The sequence below is a fragment of the Danio rerio genome, chromosome 10, assembly GCF_049306965.1.
Source record: "Danio rerio strain Tuebingen ecotype United States chromosome 10, GRCz12tu, whole genome shotgun sequence".
Taxonomy (NCBI): domain Eukaryota; kingdom Metazoa; phylum Chordata; class Actinopteri; order Cypriniformes; family Danionidae; genus Danio; species Danio rerio.
The window spans coordinates 32,663,773-32,675,000 of record NC_133185.1 but is presented as its reverse complement, the minus strand read 5'-3'; the positions used below and the strand labels follow the sequence as shown (position 1 = coordinate 32,675,000).

The 11,228-nt window shown below is 37.6% G+C and overlaps 1 protein-coding gene across 5 annotated transcripts in view; it reads left to right on the top strand.

Annotated features, from left to right (window-relative positions):
• Positions 1-11,228, top strand: part of auts2a (activator of transcription and developmental regulator AUTS2 a) — a 761,138-nt gene that overhangs the window by 182,408 nt on the left and 567,502 nt on the right. For all 5 annotated transcript variants that reach the window (XM_073914868.1, XM_073914858.1, XM_073914863.1 and 2 more), the window contains 2 exons: positions 498-545; positions 731-842. The gene's annotated coding sequence lies outside the window, so the exon portion shown is untranslated. The remainder of the gene's footprint in view (positions 1-497; positions 546-730; positions 843-11,228) is intronic.

Below are 11,228 nucleotides of genomic sequence, written 5' to 3'. Positions count from 1 at the left end.
TCCAGTAAATCATTTGAATTATTAATTTTTTTAGGCTTAGTCCCTTTATTCATCAGGGGTCTCCACAGCAGAATGAACCGCCAACTTATCCAGCACACATTTTATCACAGCTGATGCCCTTCCAGCTTCAACCAAAGGAAATATCTACATTATACACACCCATTCTCACATATACACTATGGCCTATTTGGATTATTCAATTCACCTGCATATCTATGGGCTGTCTGTGGGGGAAACTGGAACACCCAGAGGAAACCCACGCCAACACAGGGACAATAACTCCACACAGAAATGCCAACTGATCCAGTCGGGACTCGAACCAGCGAATTTTTTGCTGTGAGTTGACAGTGCTAACCACTGAGCCACCATGTGGCCTTATTTCAATCACAGAGTTGTTAAATGTTGATTCTCTCAGATCGAATCATTTGTAAGTTGTTGGCATAACTTACTTTTAATTCACAGCTTGTTTTTTATTTATTTATTTCTTCCTTCCTCAGATGCAGTTTTCAGACGTCAGCATAATGCCTCAGAACATCAGAAATATGGTAATACTCACACACCCAGTTCAGTTTCACTCCTCATTGTCCAGATGTCATCATGCAGTTGTAGGTGTACCTTTATGTTGTGTTGTTTACTGCCGTCTTTTAGTTTAAGTTTCAGCCTGCATTTCAGCCTACATTATTCTGTTTCTTTGTTCTTGGGAAGTTCTTCATTGGCGTCATCTTTTCAGATCCGAGCTCCTGCTCTGTTATAGTTGGACCGGACTTGAGGAGATGCTGAGCCTGACACATGATGCAAGGAAAGCCAACAGTGAACACAGAGACGTTAATGTGTCAAAACAAGTATGATTCTCTCACTCTTTTTCTCTCTCACAATCACAAACACACATGTATGATGTCAATACACACAGCTTTATTAGCATCAAAACAGCACCTACTGCACCATGGTGTCGCCCTATAATATAATATAATAAAATATAATATAATATAATATAATATAATATAATATAATATAATATAATATAATATAATATAATATAATATAATATAATATAATATAATATAATATAATATAGGGCGATGCAGTGGTGCAGTAGGTAGTGCTGTTGCCTCACAACAAGAAGGTCGCTGGGTCGCTGGTTTGAGCCTCTGCGTTTCTGTGTGAAGTTTGCATGTTCTCCCTGGGTTTCCTCCGGGGGCTCAGGTTCCCCCACAGTCCAAAGACATTCGGTACAGATGAACTGGGTAGGCTAAATTGTCCGTAGTGTATGAGTGTGTGTGTGTGTTTGTGTGTGTGTGTGTGTTTGTGTGTGTGTGTTTTTGTGTGTGTGTTTTTGTGTGTGTGTGTGTGTGTGTGTGTGTGTGTGTGTGTGTGTGTGTGTGTGTGTGTGTGTGTGTGTGTGTGCTTGTTTGTGTGTGTGTGTGTGTTTGTGTGTGTGAGTGTGTGTGTGTGTTTCCCAGAGATGGGATGTGGCTGGAAGGGCATCCGCTACGTAAAAACGTTCTGGATAAGTTGGCAGTTCATTCCGCTGTGGCGACCGCGAATTAATAAAGGGACTAAGCCGACAAGAAAATGAATGAATTATAATATAATATAATATAATATAATATAATATAATATAATATAATATAATATAATATAATATAATATAATATTATATATAACAAAATAATTTAAAAATAAATAATTAAATACTAATGAAAAAGTCAATAATTAATAAAAAATAATTCTTTGTCATTGTTATAATTACTAACTTTTAATGTATTTAACTTTTATTATTATTAACTATTGACTTTATTTAGGCGACGCAGTGGCGCAGTAGGTAGTGCTGTTGCCTCACAGGAAGAAGGTCTCTGGTTTGAGCTCTGGTCAGTTGCAGTTTCTGTGTGGAGTTTGCATGTTCTCCCTGCATTTGTGTTGGTTTCCTCTAGGTACTCCGGTTTTCCCCACAGTCCAAAGACATGTGGTACAGGTTAATTGGATAAGGTAAAATTGTCTGTAGTGTATTAGTGTGAATGAGTGTGTGTGGATGTTTCCCAGAGATGGGTTGCGGCTGGAAGGGCATCCACTTTGTAAAAACGTGCTGTTTAAGTTGGTGGTTCATTCCGCTGTAGTGACCTCTAATTAATGAAGGGACTAAGCCGAAAAAAAGAAAATGAATGAATGAATGAATTGACTTTATTATTTGCACATAAAAATACTAATAAATCATCCATTACAATGCATGTTGATAACTGTTGCTTCTTGACATGCTGATGTTCTGCTGTCACACACACTTAGACACACACAGAGATATTTCATATTTTCTTCTCTATCTTCAGTGAAGCTCATTACACTGGAGATGCAGCTGGGTTAGAGGGCGCGCACACACACACACACACAGACACAGACACACTCTCTCTCACACAGAGGAACATGTGATGGTGTAAATGCGCTGAAAGGATAATTTGACACCCACTTGGCCATGATAGCCTGTAATTCTCTGACTCTTCCTGAACTCCTCCTCGACGCACACATAGAGAGCACTTTCAGCTGGAAGCTACGGCTCAAATGTGCCCCGTCTTCTCTCACTATTTTTTCACCAGATGCAAAGCCCCATCCTACTTGTGGATTTATGACATGTATCAAAGTAATTCACAGCTGCAGCTCAGTCAAAGGTTTAGTGGAGAAAACCTGTGATTTCTGTCCACTCAATTCATCCAGAGCGACAGTGCAATTCAGTGTGATTTATTTTTTTATTTTCGTTCTACAGACATCATTGCTCAAGGACAATAGGTCTGACAAGCCGATGACTCAGACGCACATCTTTTTTTTCTCTGGAAAATTATTTACCTGATGAAATGAGGCTTGTATCGGGATGTCACTTCTTCCCTATGAGGTGCTTTGTTTATGCTTTTTCGCTATCTGTGTTTTTCATTTCTGTCTCTATTTATAGATGAGGTATGATACAATATAGCCTCTTCTTCTCTGTGGTGAGATGCAAGAAAACTAAGAAATAATTGACTACCTTTTTTGTCCAGCACATATGTTCAAGATGTTAAGGTTTATCTCAGGGAGGAATGTGATGGTTATAAAATGGGTTTCTGTCAGATAATATTGTCTAGCTTTCAGTGTGGTAAATTCAGTTCCTGCTTTAAAAGAGAAAATATCATAAGTATTTCATGTCGTCCTCCATATCCTTTGATTTGCACATAGATGGATACATTGATTGACTGGGTGATGGATGGATTGATTGATTTTTCGTTGTTCTACAGGAAAATATTTTTGTTCATTTAGAATGTTGTTCAATACAATTCAATTCAAGTTTATTTGTATAGCGCTTTTTACAATAATTATTGTTTTTACAAACAGTGCACATTTTTGCATTACAATCAAATTAAGGTAAAGTTACAATTAAATACAAGTTATTATATATAAACAGTTGACCTGCAGGTTTACAGCATATAGGTGATGTCTATATGTAATGAAGTAATGTAAAATTAGATACAATTTTGGACAAAAAAACATTTATAATTTTAAAGACACTTAAATTTATAATTTATTTCTTTTCTCTCTTGGTTATATTATTTTGTTTTTAAAATAAAACTAATTGTAGTTTTAAAGACTTGCCTACAGAATTTTTGTACAGTAAAAATGTCTTAGTGCCTTCTGAAATTTTCTTCTAGTTTTCTTTGCTTTTTTGTCAGCCCCCTATATTTTTCTGTTCGGTTTTCTGTTCAGGAAAAATGCTGGACCTACTGTACACCCAGGAGCCAGGAGAAAAAAATTCCCATAGAAAAAAAAATCTGAATATATATATATATATATATATATATATATATATACAGTTGAAATCTTTAATTAATAGCCCCTATTGAATTTTTTTTCTTATTCTAATAGTTCCCAAATTATGTTTAACAGGGAAAGGAAATTTTCACAGTATGTCTGATAATATTTTTTCTTCCGGAGAAAGTCTTATTTGTTTGTTTGTTTTTTCAGGCTAGAATAAAAGCAGTTTTTATTTTTTTTAAATAATTTTAAGTTAACTTAAGTTAACTCAAAGGGTTTGTAGCAATCAGTTTCCTCAAACGGTTTGAGTTGCCTTAACTTATTGGGTTTTACAGTACTCAGTATGTTTGAGTTCTCTTCATTTATTGGGATTTACTGTGCTCAAATTGCTTTGTTTACTTAAATGGATCAAGTCCACAGTACTTATTAGGATTAGTTTTTGAACTTAAATGGTTTGTCACAATCGGTTTCCTCAAATGATTTGAGTTGCCTTAACTTATTGGGTTTTACAGTATTCAGTATGTTTGAGTTCTCTTCATTTATTGGGATTTACTGTGCTCAAATTGCTTCGTTTACTTAAATGGATCAAGTCCACAGTACTTATTAGGATTAGTTTTTGAACTTAAATGGTTTGTCACAATCGGTTTCCTCAAATGTAATGTAATGTAAAATGTAATGTGTATTTATATAGCGCATTTATTGTGTATGGCCATACACCCAAAGCGCTTCACAATCATGAGGGGGGTCTCTCCACACTACCACCAGTGTGCAGCATCCACTTGGATGATGCGACGGCAGCCACAGGACAACGGCGCCAGTGCGCTCACCACACACCAGCTATAGGTGGAGTGGAGAGACAGTGATCGAGCCAATTCAGTGGAAGGGGATGATTGGGAGGCCATGATCGTAAGGGCCGATAGAGGGACTTTGGCCAGGACACCGGGGTTACACCCCTGCTCTTTCACGAGAAGTGCCATGGGATTTTTAATGACCGCAGAGAGTCAGGACCTCGGTTTAACGTCTCATCCGAAAGACGGCGCCCACTGACAGTATAGTGTCCCCTACACTTTTACTGGGGCATTAGGACTCACACAGACCACGGGTTGAGCGCCCCCCGCTGGCCTCACTAACACCACTTCCAACAGCAACCTAGTGTTCCCTAGTGGTCTCCCATCCAGGTACTAACCAGGCTCAGCCCTGCTTAGCTTCAGTGAGTAACCGGTCTTGGGCTGCAGGGTGATATGGCTCAATGATTTGAGTTGCCTTAACTTATTGGGTTTTACAGTACTCAGTATGTTTGAGTTCTCTTCATTTATTGGGATTTACTGTGCTCAAATTGCTTCGTTTACTTAAATGGATCAAGTCCACAGTACTTACTAGGATTAGTTTTTGAACTTAAATGGTTTGTCACAATCGGTTTCCTCAAATGATTTGAGTTACCTTAGCTTTTTGGGTTTTACAGTGTATATAAAATCCTGATTTGACATTGCAGATCCTGATTATTGTGCATTATCCATTCCAATATCGATGCTGAAACAATGTATTGTGCAGCGCTGGTTTAATGTATGGCTTCCTCTCTGTCCAGAATCCATTTGACTCATTGAGGTAATGCAATAACCTTCAGGCATGCCAACATGCAGAGCTATATTCAATACGGTCACATGACTTCAGACATAACAATCAGTCATAAATCCTGCACACTTAGGAGATGAGCATGCATTTAATGTCATAACATATCTTAAGTGTCATTCTGTATTTACCAGCACTATTCATATTAAAATTCATTTTCAACATTCTCTAGAGCAGATATCAGTTTTGTTTTTCTTTCATGTATGAAGGATTTCATTCACATACATTTCTGTCATTTAAAAAAAATACTGATTATAGTGCTCCGGTGAATGATGCTTTCATGCAGGCTCAAAAAACTAATAAGGATGATGGGATGAATTGATAACAGCATGGTAAAAGCATACTGTGAATGTTGATGGTATTCTGTCTACTTTTATGTGTTGGCTAATCTGAAGTTGAATTGTATGCGTTCTGTGTGTGTGAGTGTCAACGCTACATTGTACTAAACAGATCACATGTTGCCAGATCACAAATAATGATGCTGAAACTTTGAGAGTGAGGATGTTGGAAGATTTTTAATTTGTATAATGAGAATTTAATCAAAAAGTAGAAAAAAAAGCTCAAAAAGTGCCTTCAGACTTACATCATGCTTGGGTTGATGGAGTTCCAAATGCAGGCTTTATCAAGTAAAGGGATGGTCAGACAGGCAGGATCAACAAGAACAAACAGTTACATGAGGGTGATAAAAAGCTAAATTCAAAAAGGCTGGCAATGGTCAGCAGCAGTCCAAAAATCGAAACAGATAAATACCAAAAGCCAGAAAACTGCTGGGAAATGCACTTTAACAGTAGTACAAGACTGAGCAAAGATAAGTTGAAGGTGATGTGTATTTATAGTTCTGGCAATCAGTCCTCATGAAATTTAGCTGTGTGATTGCAATCAGTGGTGAACTGGAACTGGTGTGTTTCAAGTGCGTGATGGAATATGTAGTCCGGTTCAGTGGCAGATGTGATGTGTAGAGTGCCCTCTAGTGTGTCTGGTGGGCATTCAACTTGGTGTCTGTGACACTTAGATAATACTTAGATACTTAGGTAATGCTTCATTTTATTAAAAAAAAGAAAGAAATTCCCAACTGCCATTTATTCATTCATTTTCTTTTCAGCTTAGTCCCTTTATTAATCTGGGGTCGCCAAAGCAGAATGAACCGCCAACATATTCAGCATATGTTTTTCGTAGCGGATGCTGTACTTGTTGAGTTTAGTAGCGGAAACATCCATACACACTCATTCACACACATACACTATGTACAATTTAGCTTACCCAATTGACCTATACCACGTCTTTGAACTTGTAGGGAAAACCGGAGCACTGCGCCGCCCAACTGCCATTTCTCAGTGGTTTTTAAAATACTATTATTCATCTGAAGGCACAAATTTAAGACTTAACTAGATTCAACTAGGCAACTTAACTGAATTAGGCAATTTATTAGATAAATCTTTTGTTCTGTAACCAATAAAAAATACATAATAATAATAATAATAGTAATAATAATAGTACTTAAAATGTATTAAACCAGGGGTGTAGATTTGGCATTGATGGAGGGGATGTGTCCCCACCAATATTCAGCAATTACTGAAATAATGCTCTATCAACCCTTATCAACCTTGACAGAAAGAGTTAAATCATGTTCTCTTCTCAGGTAACTCCTCCCACAAACACATAAGGACAGTGTGATTGGCTAAGCCTATTTATGCTGTTAATGACAGCTGTAATTACGTTTGGACGTGAGAAGCGCCAAAACAAGGACATTTTCCAGTCCTCCTTTACTGTACAAGACGTGGAAATAAGTAGCTAGTTTTCAAAGAGTCAAGTTTGCTTGGAGTCCACCATAATAATATTAACCAAACCTGTGCAATTATTTGAAATTCGGTTTTGATTTTGGCTTTGTGATTATGAAAAATAATAATCAGGATAAAACTCTTTATTTTATACTCTATACTCTACATTCATACCTCCTCAAAGCCAGATTCTCCAATCTCGTAAATTGACTTTTGCAGAGTAAAATGTGTTTCATTAATTGTTATTCATATTATTACATAAGTGTTTAAAGCGTTTATTCATGTTTTTAAAAAGCATAAAAGAGAAATTGTTCTGTTCTATGCATGTGGGATGTACAGTGCTCAGCATAACTGAGAACACCCCATTTTTGAAAATTAATATTTGTTTCCATTTCTCAGTGAATAGGTCATATATTTTGGTGCATTTAACAAGACAGATTTATTAAACAGATATATTCATTAAAACAATGTTTTAAGTCACTGTTCGTCTTTAGAAACAGGATATTATAAACTACAAAATTTCAACAAAATCTTTGTTTCTCTTTAATTTTTTTCTTCCCTAACACAAGTTTTTGGCCATAATCATGAGTTATCTTGTTAGATAAGCTCCAGATTTGGCTTCAGTACTGACTAATCTATATGCACAAATATAATATTGTATAAATTCCTATAAAAATTATAATTTAAATGAGAAATTTGTGAGGGGTGTACTTATATATGCTGAACACTGTCTCACCAATGTTGAGAGCAAATCTACACCCTTTTATTGAACAAAAACTTTACACTAGATTTATTCCACCCAAGCTGAAAGAAATTAGACTTTCTCCAGAAAAAGAAAAAAATATTATAGGAAATACTGTGAAAATTGTATACAGTGTAGCTATGTTAAACATCACTTGAGAAATACATTCATTCATTTATTTATTTTCCTTTCAGCTTAGCTTCTTTATTAATCTGGGGTCGCCACAGCGGAATGAACCACCAACTTATCCAGCATATGTTTTACTCAGCGGATGCCCTTCCAGCTGCGACCCATCTCTGGGAAACATCCATACACACGGATTCATACACATTCACACACACACATTACACAAGGCTCGAACCAGCAAGCTTCTTGCTGTGAGGCAATTGTGCCACCCACTGCGCCACCGTTATGCCCCACTTGGGAAATATTTTGGGTAAAAAATTCTAATAATTCACAGTAGAGCTTATATTAGATGCCTTAAACGATAAATATCAAACCAAGTAATACAGGAAAAAAATACCCTTTTAAAATGAATGAATTATTATCTCACAAAAATTACATTTATATACTTAAACAATTGTTTTTCATTTTATTTTGCTCTTTTTATTGTTAAATGAGGGGATATTTTTAAGTAAAATAACCATGCCTTTACACTGGAAGAGTCTCTTCTCTGATGATTTACATAACCCGTCACAAGCACAACTTCCCTTTCTCCACGACTTAAAGACTCCACATACTGTTTACAGCCTAATGCAACTGTGTGGTTTTCCTAATTCCCCCTAATGCCCTTCTATTCCCCTTTACCACCCTGTACGTTCTGTACGTTTTTTCAGTGTGTATGTGTGTGTTCCGCCAGTGTGTGTCAGGACCACAGGCCTGAGAGGAAAAACAGAAGAGGCCCCTAATACTAATAAACGAGTGCGACTTTCTCTTTGCCTCTCTCGCGCTCCAGAGCTTGCCCTCTGGGAGAGCAGAGAAAGGCTGAATAATTGGAAAATATCCCTGCCTCCTATTCCAGAGAGATCCCTCTATTTCTCTCTCTCTCTTTCTCTCCATCTTGTAGCCTGCACAATGAGATACTGTTCTCATTTTGCCTTTTAAAAGGAACAATTAGCCTGCTTCATGTGCGTGTGTGTGTGTGTGTGTGTGTGTGTACCCTCTCAAGAAGGGGGCTGAGAGAATAAGCAGTATTTACATATCTCTCTGTAAATTATGTATTCAGATGGCTGAGTGTCGCAGTGCCAGGGAAGAGGAATAGTTTTGGGCGGCTCATCTGCGTTCTCTGTTCTTCGCACACCCCTCGACACATGCTTTGAGCTAATGGCCCTTCTGTTATTGGACATTCAGCAGGCCCGGGGCAGCATGTACGACAGGAAGCAGAGTGTTGCAAACTTCCTGCCATAAAACGGTGGAAGAAAAACAACTCCTACACTGGCGCTACTTCCATTTATTCCTACTAAAGCCCTGTGAGGTAAAGCTGGGCATTTGAAGTGAAAGCGTATTGTAGTGTTGATGAGAGGGAGCGGGAGGTAATGGAGCAGGGTTGATTCGCTGAATGACAGCCTCTCAGTTGGACGTTCAGCCTTGACTCTGTTTTTTGAGAAGCTGTTTTACCTATTTAACCTTTCTTCTTTTACTCGCTGTGAATGAAACAAAGGTTTTATAGATCAGCCATCAGCACGGATTCCTAGAGAGGAAACACGCTGAAGGTCTTCTGATATAACATGGCCAGATGCAAGATATAGGGGTTAAATGTAGCATCAGGATTGTTTCAATGCAGTCTTTAAATTGGCTATGTGTTACAGAAAGTTGTTGTTGTTGTTGTTGTTGTTGTTTAACTTGCTATTAAACTGTTGTCATTGTTAATTTCATATGTGACCTATCCATCCATCACACATGCATATATACATATCTCCATCCATCTTTCTATTCTATTTATCCATCTAATCATCCATTCAACTGTATGTATGAATATACATATAGTTAATGTGTTCATTCATCCGTTCATTGATCAATCGATCCATTTGATTTGTCAGTTATTCATTGTTCGTCCACCTATTTATATATCTATCAATCCATCCATCTGTCCATCCATCCATCCATCACATATATTTTCACACCTCTCATCCATCCATCCATCAATCCATCTATCCATTCATCAATCCATCCATTACACATATTTATCCATCTCTCAGTCCATTAATACATCAGCCTTCCATTTTTTTGTCTATTGATGCAATTTTTATCCATCCATCTATTCATCCATCCTATTGTTGTATCAGTCTATCTTTCCATCCATCCATTCATCCTATTGTTGTACAGTCTATCCATTCATCATCATCCATTCATCCATCCATCCATCCATCCATCCTATTGTTGTATCAGTCCATCCATCCATCATCCATCTATTCATCCATCCTGTTGTTGTATCAGTCTATCCATCCATCCATCCATCCATCCATCATTCCATCCTATTATTGTATCAGTTTATCCATCCATTATCCATCCATTCATCCATTCTACTGTTATATCAGTCTACCCATCCATCCATCCTATTGCTGTATCAGTCCCTCCATCCATCCATCCATCCCTCCATCTATTCAACAATCCTATTGTTGTATCAGTCTATCTTTCCATCATCCATCCATCCATCTATCCATTAATCCATCCATCCATCCATCCATCCATCCATCCATCCATCCATCCATCCCATCATTGTATCAGTCTATCTTTCCAGCCATCATCCATGCAAACTATTATTGTATCAGTCACTCCATCAATCCATCCATCCATCCTATTGTTGCATCAGTCTATCCATCCATCCATCCATCCATCCATCCTATTGTTGTATCAGTCTATATTTTCATCCATACCCCATCCATCCATCTATCCATCCACCCATCCCATCGTTGTATCAGTCTATCTTTCCATTTATCATCCATGCATCCTATTGCTGTCTCAGTCCCTCCATCCATCCCTCCATCCATCCAACCCTCCATCCATCCATCCATCCATCCATTCAACAATCCTATTGTTATATCAGTCTATCTTTCCATCATCCATCCATCCATCCATTCATCCATCCATCCATCCCATCGTTGTATCAGTCTATCTTTCCAAACATCATCCATGCATACTATTGTTGTATCAGTCACTCCATTAATCCATCCCTTCATCCTATTGTTGTATCAGTTTATCCATCCATCCATCCATCCATCCTAATGTTGTATCAGTCTATCTTTCCATCCATACCCCATCCATCCATCCATCCATCCACCCATCCCATCCTTGTATCAGTCAATCTTTCC